The following is a 12,006-nucleotide window of genomic DNA, read 5'->3' as shown; positions in this document are numbered from 1 at the left end:
GTGATGGGCCATAATAATCATATACAGTGTATATTGACAAAATAAAAATAAAAAAAAAAAATAAAAAAAAAAATAAAAACAAAATAACTCAGTGCAATCTAAACTCCTAGTGTAGCATTTAAGGGACTCTGAAATCTGGACCCCACCTAGATGTAAAAATATGTATACCCCCCAAAAAATCTGTATCCCTCATTTTTCTTATCTCGCTTGATCCTCACAACAGCCCTTAGAGACAGACAAGGGAGTAATCATTGTCCCTGAGATCGGTCTCAAATTCCTAGATCCTCTGACCCCAATTCTCTATTCACTTCTCCTCCTCCACCATGCTTTCTCACTACCCTACCTTTGCCTATACTGTTTCATTCACCTGGTTGGTGTGCCCTCTTTTCAATCTCTCTGTCATAATTCTACCCATTCTTTAACCCACCTTAAATACAGGTTCTTTCATGAAACCTTCTGCTATGGTTTTTTACTTTTTGTTTGTTTTTGGCTTTGGTTTTTCTTTTTCTTTTTTCTGCTATGGTTTGAATGTATGTGCCCCTACAAAATTCATATGTTGGAACTTAACTCTTAAAAAGTGATGGTATTAAGAGGTGAGGACTTTGAAGAAGTGATTAAGTCATGAGGGCTCTGCCTTCATGAAAAGGACTAATGCCGTTATGAAATAGGCTTCAGAGAACTGCATGGCCCTTTCATCTCTTCTGCCATGTGACAACATAGCATTTGTCCCTTTTGCCCTTCCACAATGTGAGAATGCAGCAAAAAGGTGCCATCTTAGAAGCAGAGAGCGGCTCTCACCAAACACTGAAGCTGATGGTGCCTTAATCTTGAAGTTCCCAGCCTCCAGAGCTGTGAAAAATAAATTTCTGCTGTTCATTCTGCCTTGAATTCTAGTTATATAGGAATCAAGGCCCAGAGAGGTTAAATAACTTGCCCAAGAACACATTGCTAATAAAAAGCAAAGACTTGGGTGGAAGAGGTGCTTATGCTTATCTCATTGAGGGCAGGGATGCCATCTGATCTATTTGTTTTCTTAGTGTCCAGCACAAAACCTGGCACATAGAAGGGGCTCAGTATATGCTTATCAAATGGATGGAAAGGAGGGAGGGATGGAAGAGGAGAGAAAGAGGGAAAGCAAGCCTGGTTCTGGGCTTAGCTTGGCAATTGGTGCTAGTTACCTGCCCTACCTGCTTCTCTACAATGACATGAGGCTCCAGAGAGAGAACTGACAGAGGGCACTTTGCAAAGGATCGTGAACCAGACCACATAGGACAGCCCCTTCAAAATCAAACTCAGCAAGTCAATGAGAAGGAAGCAGTGATGGAAAGTGGAGGAGATTCTGAGAGAAGAACAAGGGCCCAGAACAGCCTGGGAACAACAAAAGGCCAGATAGAAGACTGTAATGCAAAGACAGACCTATCCAGAGGGCCCAGAAACAGGCCAGGATGGGATAGAGAGGATGAGAGTAGGGAAGGGCCAAGCCTCAACCAAAGTCACATTATAGCTAAAGTGCTCCATGACAAACTTGAGAAGGAGGGCGCCAGCCCTGTTCCCACTGGAACTCATAGGGGGGCGCAGAACTCATCCAGGGTGTCAGAGGCTAAAGGTGAGGGGAAAGGAAATCAGGGAGAGGTCAAGACCCTGAACCTTCCAACTCAGGCCTATGTAAGCGCCTCAGGCCTGACTGGTGTCCTGTAGTTGGAGCCAAGGATCAGCTAGCAAGGGCTCAGAGGACATTTAACTCAAATAATGAAAGGCTCAAGAAGATTGTTCACAAGGTTTGTTTTGAACAAACAACAAAAAGATGGTAGGAGGAAGGAGGAGGCGTGTGTATAGAAGTACACACCTCCTCTTTCCTCCTACCATCTCCCCCAGGAAGTCAACATCCTTTGGGAGGTTGATCGGTACTCCTCCTGGGTCAGGGAGGCCTGTACTTGCACGAGTCTGGGTGCTCAGAGAGGAAGCCTTGGAGCACCTAATCCAAGGCCAGCACCATCTGCCTGTAGCGAACCTGGCAGGGAGAAGAGGTGAATGAGCTAGGGAATGAGTAGGGCTCCAGGCTCTCAGTGGAGTGACTGTAAGTGTGAAATGTTAAGTTATTGAATTATTGGCCAGGTGCCATAAATGCATTTTCCCTTTTCAAGCTTTCCTTACAAACCACCCTGAGAGTTAGCATGCATTAACCCCATTTTACAGGTGAGGAAACTGAGACTTAGAACGGGAAGTAGTGTCGGCCAAGGTAATAAGGCATTTAAGTGGGAGGTAAATTCTATTTTTTTGCTGTTGTTTAAAATGTAAAGTTTATATGCTCAGTACACCAATTAGGATGCAAGCACTGTCATAAAAAATTTACAGAAATATGCAGATCAACATAAAACAGTAATTTAGTTTAAATGAAAGGAACATACTCCCAAAATGAATCTTTTCTTCAGTTAATTATACATTTCAATAAAATAAAGGGTAATGGATTAAGTGGAAGTTAGTTTGTGAATCTTTCTTTTCTTTTCTTTTCTTTTTTTTTTATTGTGGTTAAAACATATATAACAGAAAGATTGTCAGTTTAAGCAGTTTTAAAGATACAATTGTGTGGAATTAATTACATTCACAATGCTGTGTAATTACTATCTCTATTTCCAAAACTTTTTCATCGTTCTAAACACAGATGCTGTACTTCTCATTATTCTTTTCCCCATTTCTGCTTGTGAACTTTTCATAAAAATAAAACTCCAACTCCATGCCAGTGAAACACTATAACTAAAACTTCCAAATAAGCACAAAAGGATATGAAACAATTACTTTTTTTGCTTGAACAGCCCAGAGGAAAATGATTACTACAAATATAGCAGGCAAACTGTTTGACCAATCTAGAACATAGTATTCTAAATTTCAGTCTCAAATTATGCTAAATGCTCATTAGTATGGCACATTTTAGTCCATGATGTGGTTTAATGCCAAGACACACCCCAATTTCGTATAGAAACACATAGATTACTGTTGCTTTTTTGGTTTGTTTTGAAATGTATATATTTTTAAAAGCCAGGTATACTTCCACATACAAAGGCAGGTTTTCCCGGGAGGAACTTACAGGAAGTAGTCTGGTGTGGGCCAGGTAATATGAGGCTCTCCACCACGAGTGCTGGATCAAACTGAAGGAAGGAGTATTTTAATGTGTCATATAATTTCATGGTGGTAGTCTGGTTGTCACAATAACAATAATTGGGCACACTAAAAACGGTAAGCACATTCCCGACATGACACCAGTTGCATCCCTCCATTACAAGCTGGTGGGCACGAGAAACCAGTGCGAGATCACTGGCATGGTTAAATGTTTCAGAAATGTTCAAACGTGCAGCCAGTACCACGTGGTGAAATACCCCACCCACCACTATCATCTGGATCTGACCATAACAGATCACACATTGGGCCCTCATGTTTAACTTCCTTTAAACAATCCAGGGCTCTTATATGATTCAGTGTATCTACGGATAGAGGCAGAATATCTGTCCATCTCCTAACGGTGTAAGTGGAAGACAATCAAATAGATCTGTAAAATATTTCCAAACACTGGCATTTCCATACTACATGCATCATAAAAGCCATATACTTGGGTAATTTGTCGGCTTTCCTGATTTCCTCTTAATATTGTAATACGTTCTGGGTAATACACCTTTAAAGTTGCAAAAGTGCGTCTCTGCTGAATAATAACCTCTGTCTACATAATCGCCCATGAATAGTTTGTATCTGGTGATTTTCCAATTCTAAAGAGTTGCATAAGGTGGGAGTTGGCCTTGCACATCTCCACAGACGGTAACAGGACAACGAACCTCCTGTACATTTGATTCTTTTATTAAAATTTCCTTAGCCTTTTTGCACAGCGTCCGCACGTAGTTTTTGTTAAGCTGTTTACACTCGTTCAGCTGCTCCACCCACTAATCCAGCTTCTTGGTGAACGCCTTGTAGTCCAAGGCGCCCGCTCCCCTCTCCCAGCGCCGCTCCCTTCTGCGGCCTGAGCAGCTGCCAGCTCTTAGCTGCAGAGGAAGGAGCGAAGGAGGCCGCCGAAGGCCCCGCGCCCTGCCCAAGCCCAGCGGGCGGCTCCGGCCGCAGTGGCCTTGCGGGGACTTCAGCCCTACCTTTCCCTCCTTTCTCCGCCCAGCCGCGCGCCCCAGGCGTGGATTAGGTTCCCGGGGAGGTTGGGGGGCGGGGAGCACGGCGAGGGTCCTAAGCGCAGCTCCAGCAGGCCAATAGCTGCCCGCCGCCGCCTCCTAGTGGGAGGAAAATTCTTGCCAGTGTATCTGCTGTCTCTGAAAGGCTTTTCAAATCATAGAGAATCCTTTCTTTTTTTTTAACGAATTCATGTACCAGTGTATATTGTTTCTTTCTTTCTTTTTTCTCTCTTTATATTCTCCTACCTTTCAATTTCTCCTTCTACTTTTTTTTCTTCTTGCCTGACTTCCATTATTCTCTTGGTCTTTTTTCCTCTTACTTTCTATATTCAATTCGCCTCCTACTACGGAGGATCCTGCAGTAAGAATTCTGGAAATCAAGCAGCTCATAACCCCTGTTTTCCAGAGTTCCCGATGTAGTGCCCACAAATACTCGTCCACATAATCGTATGGGATATAAATAAATTCATCTGGCTGCTTCTAGCACAGAAGAATCAAAAAAGAACTTGGGTTGGAAATCTGGAAACTTGGGTCCCTGCTTTGTCACTTACAGTGTGACCTTGGGAAAATCACATTACTCTCTTGAGCTTCTGTTTCCTTATCTAGAAGATGGAGACAATAAAACTTGGTCTACATGCTTCACAAGGGGGTTGTAAGATAATGGATGTCAAAGCCCTTTGTAACCAGTGAAATTCTACCAAGTTGTAAATGTTGGTTATTTGCATAAATAAACACACATACACATATATAAATATGTTCACCTAATACTTTTTTTCTTTCCTGCTCTTCTTTTTTCCTAATCGCCATCAATCCAAAAAGAATTTGGAATAGCCATTCACACAACATATTATGTGGCCTCAACACACAATACATGTATAGAAACATACACATTCATCATACGCTGTACACACAATATCTATATACACGTTAATACTTAATATAAATATACATACATACTTACATACTCACCACCCCTACTTACATACTTTACCACTCAGAGTGCAAATATATTTGTACTTATGCTGTACATTTATTATTATTGTAATTGCTCTGTACTCTTACACCACCCTAACCTCCTGCCGTGCAGGGAATCTGGGTCCTTCCACCTGAGTCTTGAATGAAGAGTTTCCATTATGTGTTAAGCTACGGCTACAGGCTTCCCTGCATCTTTCTCTAGAACCCTAGTGATGGATCTTGGATTGTGCACACAATAAGCACAAAATAGCTGCTGGCCTTGTCTTCCACTTCCAGCACCAAACCCCTCCCCCCTTCCCTTTATGAGAAGCCTCATGACTTCTACAAAACAGAAACCCTTTTGCTTCTGCAAGGGTGCGGTTTCTCCACTCTGGTTGCATAGCTTCTGCAAAAGCATAATGCCCCTCCTTGATTGTATCAGCCAGCCCTTGGTGCCCTATATAAGCTCTCTCACCCCCACACATGGTGCTGTCCTACGTCTTGAGGGCAGCCCTGGGCTGCCCTCCACTTTGAGCACGGCCCACCAGATTCTTTTTCTTTAATAAAGCTTGATCAGTACCCAGTGTTTCAGCTCACTTTCTTTCATTATGGTGCTGAAACCTGGGAAGGGTTCTGGCCAACGTTGTTGGATGATCCACTCTCTTGGGTTGATTGACCCTCAGCCGCCCTTCCTGGCCCTGCCAATCTGGGTACCTCCAGGACTTCCTCCTTTTGCCGTTTCAGACCAATGCATCCAACATCGGCCTCAATTCAGGGTGAGTCAGTGGGTCTGTCCTGCTTCTACAGGTTCCCCTGACTACTCTCTAGGACTATGGTCTCTACAAAGCCCAGGCACCTGGCTGAGGAAACTCTTCTCATGCCCCCCTGCTATTGGAGGATGCTCCATTAGCTGGTTGGTGGCTTTTTGCTCAAAAAGAAGATGCACACCAAAGAGGACGCTCCTTGGTGGCATTCTTCTTCTACCAGGACTGCCCATTTCCTTTCTCACCCTCTACATGGGATCCTCACAATCCAAACCTCCACGCTCTATGCCCTTGGGCTATCTCCTGGCCAATTTACCCCTTGGCCTCCAGGGATACATTAAAACTCGAATGCCTCATTACAATGGATCCCAGTGGCCATCTGATGGCACTCTCTATTTAGATACTCACTGAAATGGCAAAAGCTGGAGAAATTTCTTATGTTCAAGTCTTTTTTCTATCTCCAACTACAGTCCTTCTCTCTGTCAAAAATGTCCTATGTCTCAAATTCTCCTAGCTCATGCCCAACCTCCCCTCCCAGACCCATCAGCCATCACCTTTTCCCTCTCTTCCCCCTACCTGGCCTTGAGATGCTCGCCCTCAGCCACCCGACCCCTCTCCTTCTCCCCCTTCATCAGGTAACAACCCTGCCTCAGTTCTGGCTCCTTTATATCCCCCTCTGTGAAGTGGCTGGGATGGAGGGAGTTGTCTGAGTCCATGTACAGGGAGCAGGTCTGGGAACGGCCCAACAACAGGCAGATGAGGTACATACTCAAAATAACAGATGGCCAGTGGGAGCCATTGCAGTTCCTCACATGGACCCAAATTGAGATTACCAGGCCAGCCATGGGGATTGGGATCTCGAGGATAACATGATCACACACTTGATTTTTGGCCTCCAAAAGGCTCCTCACAAGTCAGTCAATTATGATAAGCTTAGGGAAATCACACAGAGATCCACTGAAAATCCCAGCGAGTTCCTAACCTGCCTGTCTGAGGCTTTGTGTAAATACACACATATAATCCAAACTCCCCTGCAGACATGGGCCTTTTACAGTACCTCCTCAATGCAGCTTTCAAGGAGTGTAACAACAGAAAAAAAAAAAAAAAAGATCATTACAAAAGAGATCAGGTCAAATACCAGCTCCTGGCTAATGCCATCTGAGGCTCACACACTTCAAAGCTGGCTGCCTCTAGGGGCAAGCCACCCAGGAACTGCTTCAAATGTGGTCTACCAGGCCACTGGGCATGGGCATGTTCTAACCCCAGGCCCCCTCCCAGGCCCTGTTCTCACTGCAAACAACCAGGTCACTGAGTGGATTGACCAATGCCACTCGCCAGAAAGGGAGTAGCCCAGTCCCCAAGACACAGCCATTGGCTTCATGGCCATCCCTACCAGAGTTTCTTGGCTTTGCCTAGGAGGAGGACTGATGATGCCCAGGGCCTGAGGCCCCCACAGAGATCACCACGTGTGAGCCCAGGGTGACTTTCCTCATAGCAGGTAAGCCAATCTGTTTTGTCATCAATACTGGGGCCACTTACTCTACCCTTCCTAAATATGTGGGACCAACAACCCCATCCTCTGTCACAATAGTAGGGGTCATGGGATCAGAACACTGCCCATGGATCACTCAACCCCTTCCTGCACCCTACATAACACCCAATTCACACACAAATTTTAATAATGCCTCAGTGCCCAACCCCCTTACTGGGACAGGACACTCTTTTCAAATTCAAAGCTATTCTTACCCTAAACACTTTAACTCCAGCTACAATACTGTTAACAGGCTGCACCCACACCTGGGCCCTGAAACCTCTACCCTCCCCTTTCCCGCTGACAAAGTTAATCCTATAGTATGGGATACCTCCTCACCCTCCATCACTACTCATCACCCTCCCATCTTTGTGAGGTTGTGGGATACATCTTCTTTCCCTAATGTCCCAGAATACCCCTTCACTAATAAACACCTAATAGGGTTAAAGCACCTTATAAACAAACTTCTATCTTCTCATCTTCTACGACCCACTCATTCACCTTGTAACACACCCATCCTTCTGGTTATAAAGCCTAATGGCTCATACTGTTTAGTTCAAAACTTCAGGGCCATTAATGTGGCCATTTTACTTATAACCCCAATCGTTTCTAACTCCTATACTCTTCTATCCACAATCCCAACAACAACCCACTTCTTCTCTGTACTTGACCTCAAAGATGCCTTTTTTATATTCCCTTACACCCTTCCTGTTAAAACCTGTTCACCTTCACTTGGACTGATCCTGATATGCATCATTCCCAACAACTCACCTGGAGAGTATTACCTTAGGGGTTTCGGGATAGCTCCCACTTCTTCGGCCAGGCATTAGTTCAAGACTTATCTGAACTTCATCCAACCTCTAGAACGTTAGTACAATATATGGATGACCTCCTCCTTTGAAGCCCCTCCTATGAGGATTCACAGGCCCACACTGTTGCTCTCCTTAATTTCCTGGCACCCAGGGGATAACGAGTGTCCCCCAGAAAGGCCCAAATTTCTTCCCCTTTCAGTCACCTACTTGGGAGTCCACCTCACCTCCAACACCAGAAAAATAATGGTGGATTGCAAAAGTTTAATTTCCAAACTACCAACTCCAACCACAAAGAGTGAAATTCTCTCTTTCCTGGGGCTTGCAGGATATCTCCACATGTGGATCCCTAACTTTGGCGTGCTAGCAAAACCACTTTATGAGGCAGCCAAAGGGGATTCTGCCATTCCCTTAGATCCCACAAAATCCATTCATTCTCCCTTCCAGTGATTAAAACCTGCTCTCCTTGCAGCCCCAGCTCTATCCCTCCCAAACCTATCTCATCCTTTTATCCTATATGTCACTGAAACCCAAGGACTGGCAGTCGGGGTCCTGGGACAAGAGGCAGGATATATTTTCTCCCCATTGCATACTTCTCTAAACAACTAGACACCACAGCCTGGGGATGGGCCCACTGTTTACGGGCCTTGGTGGCAGCTGCCCTTTTAGCACAAGAAAGCTCTAAACTAACTTTTGGACCTTCTCAGCCATAAGGCCAAGTCAATTCTCTCCCCTTCCTGCCTACAACTTATTCACCTTATTTCCATTAAAAATTCTCACTTCTCCTTTAAACCTTGCCCTCACTTAAATCCAGCCACTCTCATCCCAAAACACTCACGACCCTTAGAACATAATTGCATGGAGGCTTTAGTCCTCTTTCTCAATCCCTTTCCACACATCTCCCCACATCCCTTTATGCAGCCCCAACATACATGGTTCATAGATGGGATCACCACCTCCACGCCCACCCCCGGGTGGGTTATGTCATAGTAAATGTAACACAAACTATTGAGGCTGCCCCCTCCCCCCTCCCAACACCACTTCCCAACAGGCAGAACTCATTGCCCTCACCCGTGCTCTCACTCTGACAAGTAACAAATGAGTCAATATATACACTGACTCTAAGTATGCTTACCACGTCCTACACTCTTGCATGGCCATATGGAAGGAGAGAGGATACATGTCCACTCAAGGAAGGCCCATAAAAAACAGACATCTTATCATGATACTTCTTGAGGCAGCACAACTCCCAAAGGAGGTTGGGTTTATACACTGCAGAGGACACCAAACCTCCAATGATTGCATAGCCCAGGGAAACAAACTGGCGGATCTAAGTGCAAAACAGGCTGCTCAATCACCAGGCCCCCACTCTCCTTCTCATGGCTCCGACACCCTTACCCCAATACACACCCCCAAGAAATACAACACTTCCAACAGTTGGGAGTACAGAGGAAGGACATCTGGTATACTCTCTCCAGGTGCTATGTCCTCCCTACCACACAAACTGAACAAATCCTTTTAGATTTCCATAATTCAGTTCATATAGGCTATGAACCCCCCTATGCCTTCTTCAATCCTTATATTACTCTCCCCACATGGCCAAATTACTTAAACAAATCACTCAAAATTGTCCTTTGTCTACTCCTTGCTCCAATCAAGGTGGCCTCCAAGTTTGGTCCTTTCCCACCCACCAGGCCAGAGGATACACTCCTGACCAGGATTGGCAAATTGACGTTGCTAACATGCCTCCCCACAAAAGGACACGCTATCTTCTAACCTTAGTAGATACCTTTTCAAGTTGGATTGAGGCCTTTCCCTGCACTTTAGAGGATGCTACAGCAGTAACACATGCTCTCACCTCAGAAATTATCTCTCATTTTGGCTAGTACACCAGCCTCCAGTCTGATAACGGCCCGGCATTCATCTCAGATTACTCAACTCACAGCACAGGCATTACATATCAAATGAGACTTACATATACCATATCGGCCTCAGTCATCAGGCAAAGTAGAAAAAGCCAATCACCTCATAAAAACACACCTCACCAAGCTGTCCATGGAAATTCACCTCCCTTGTACCCAACTTCTCCCTTTAGCACTCACTCGCTTGCAAGCTGCCCCCCCCCACAAGCCCAAAGGCCTCAGCCCCTTTGAACTTATGTCCCTACTCTTTCACTCATTAGGGATCTTCTGGAACAGGCCAACCTTCTATTACCTCATCCTTAACCCACCACCCCCTCAGACTTTAAATTGAGCCTGGGACAGCAAGTGTATATTAAAACCCAAATCCCAAAGCCCCTCTCACTGTATTGGGAAGGGCCTTATACAGTACTTCTCACCACCCCCACAGCAGTGAAAGTACTAGGAAAGGCCCTTTGGTATCACTTATCATTAGTAAAATTACCACCTGAGACTTTACCCAAAGAATCTGTTAACACCAAGCCAGAGGGGTCCCTCTGCTCAACCCCCCAACCCAACATCTCCTTACACTTTGTCCATTTTAGGACCCACAAAGTTGAAAATCTCCAGAACCTCCACTCTTCCCCCAATCCCAGAAGAAGGATGATCTTTCCCCCAGCGATTATCCTCTCACCCTTGCAGGCCCACTTCACGTCCTTCACACAGGAGCTGCTCCAAGACTGATCCTGACCTGCTATTGCAGATTTGCCATCGTGGGACTTGATAATTATATGCCACCCCATGCCCCTAACCTTTATTATACTATCTGTTCTAGTACTTGCGACAGGATTGGCCAGTGCTGCCCTAAAGGAATGTAACATTACAGGAAGATTTCTCCTGGCACTCCTTTACCTCCTATCAGTAGGATGCTTCTTACCAATTTCATTGTGGCAATGTACCCTTTAAATTCTTTTGGCTCCCCAACCCTTTGCATCCTTCCCAAATTTTTCTTCCTATCTCAATGTTCCCCCTTACCTGGGACATGGAGCTTCCAGGTCCGCAGGGACAATGCAGTCCTCAATGAATCAGACTGGTCTCCGAGTGACCCATCTGTCTCCCACTTTGTTAGAAACATTTTGTGGTCACCCCCCTCCCAGTCGATGAAGCCCGCAATGTTTCCACAAATGTCTCTTCACTTTCCTCTAATCTCACCTCAGTGGGGACTGTCAGCATTATGCGGGGCCTGCCCACATGTTGCCTTACTAACACCACCAGATGGTACCACTCACTTACCCCCTCTCACCCATGCCCTAAAACCGTAACATATTTCCTTTGTAAAACTATGTTATCCTGTTGCCTGCCCCCTAATGTGATTTCTTGCATATTCGTTTGGCTCTTCCCAATATCAGTCCAGACAGATGGAGGAATGGAGACAGGACAGGGACTAACTTTGGTGCCCCCTCTCAGGAAGTGCCCCCCATTCCCATAGGGCACTAATTGTACCTTTTTTGATTGGGGCAGGGATCCTTCCTGCAACCGGAATTGGCATAGCAGGCCTTGCTACTGCCTCTCAATTCTATCAAAAACTCTCAGAAGAACTAAGTATAGATAGCATCTCCTCCCTCCAGTGACAGGTCTCCTTACTTGTGACAGTTGCTTTTCAGAACCGTAGGGCCGTTGACCTCCTTACAGCTGAGAAGGGAGGCACCTGCCTCTTCTTGGGGGAGGAATGCCGTTATTATGTAAATGAGTCAGGGGTGATCCAAAACAGCTTAAACCATTTAAAAGCAAGCATTGATCACAGACACAAAGGGTTACAAAACATAAACACACCTGCGGATTGGTCCCAGTCATTGAACCCTTGGGATACCCTGGTGTATGCCCCTA

At 45.3% G+C, this 12,006-nt stretch overlaps 1 pseudogene; it reads right to left on the bottom strand.

The window, feature by feature from the left end:
* Nucleotides 1–3,081: 3,081 nt before the first annotated feature.
* Nucleotides 3,082–6,513, bottom strand: LOC103606531 (annotated as a pseudogene).
* Nucleotides 6,514–12,006: the final 5,493 nt, after the last annotated feature.

The sequence above is a fragment of the Galeopterus variegatus genome, unplaced genomic scaffold (assembly GCF_000696425.1).
Source record: "Galeopterus variegatus unplaced genomic scaffold, G_variegatus-3.0.2 Scaffold6657, whole genome shotgun sequence".
Classification (NCBI taxonomy): domain Eukaryota; kingdom Metazoa; phylum Chordata; class Mammalia; order Dermoptera; family Cynocephalidae; genus Galeopterus; species Galeopterus variegatus.
The sequence above is the reverse complement of the archived record's forward strand: the minus strand, read 5'-3'. Positions and strand labels throughout refer to the sequence as shown.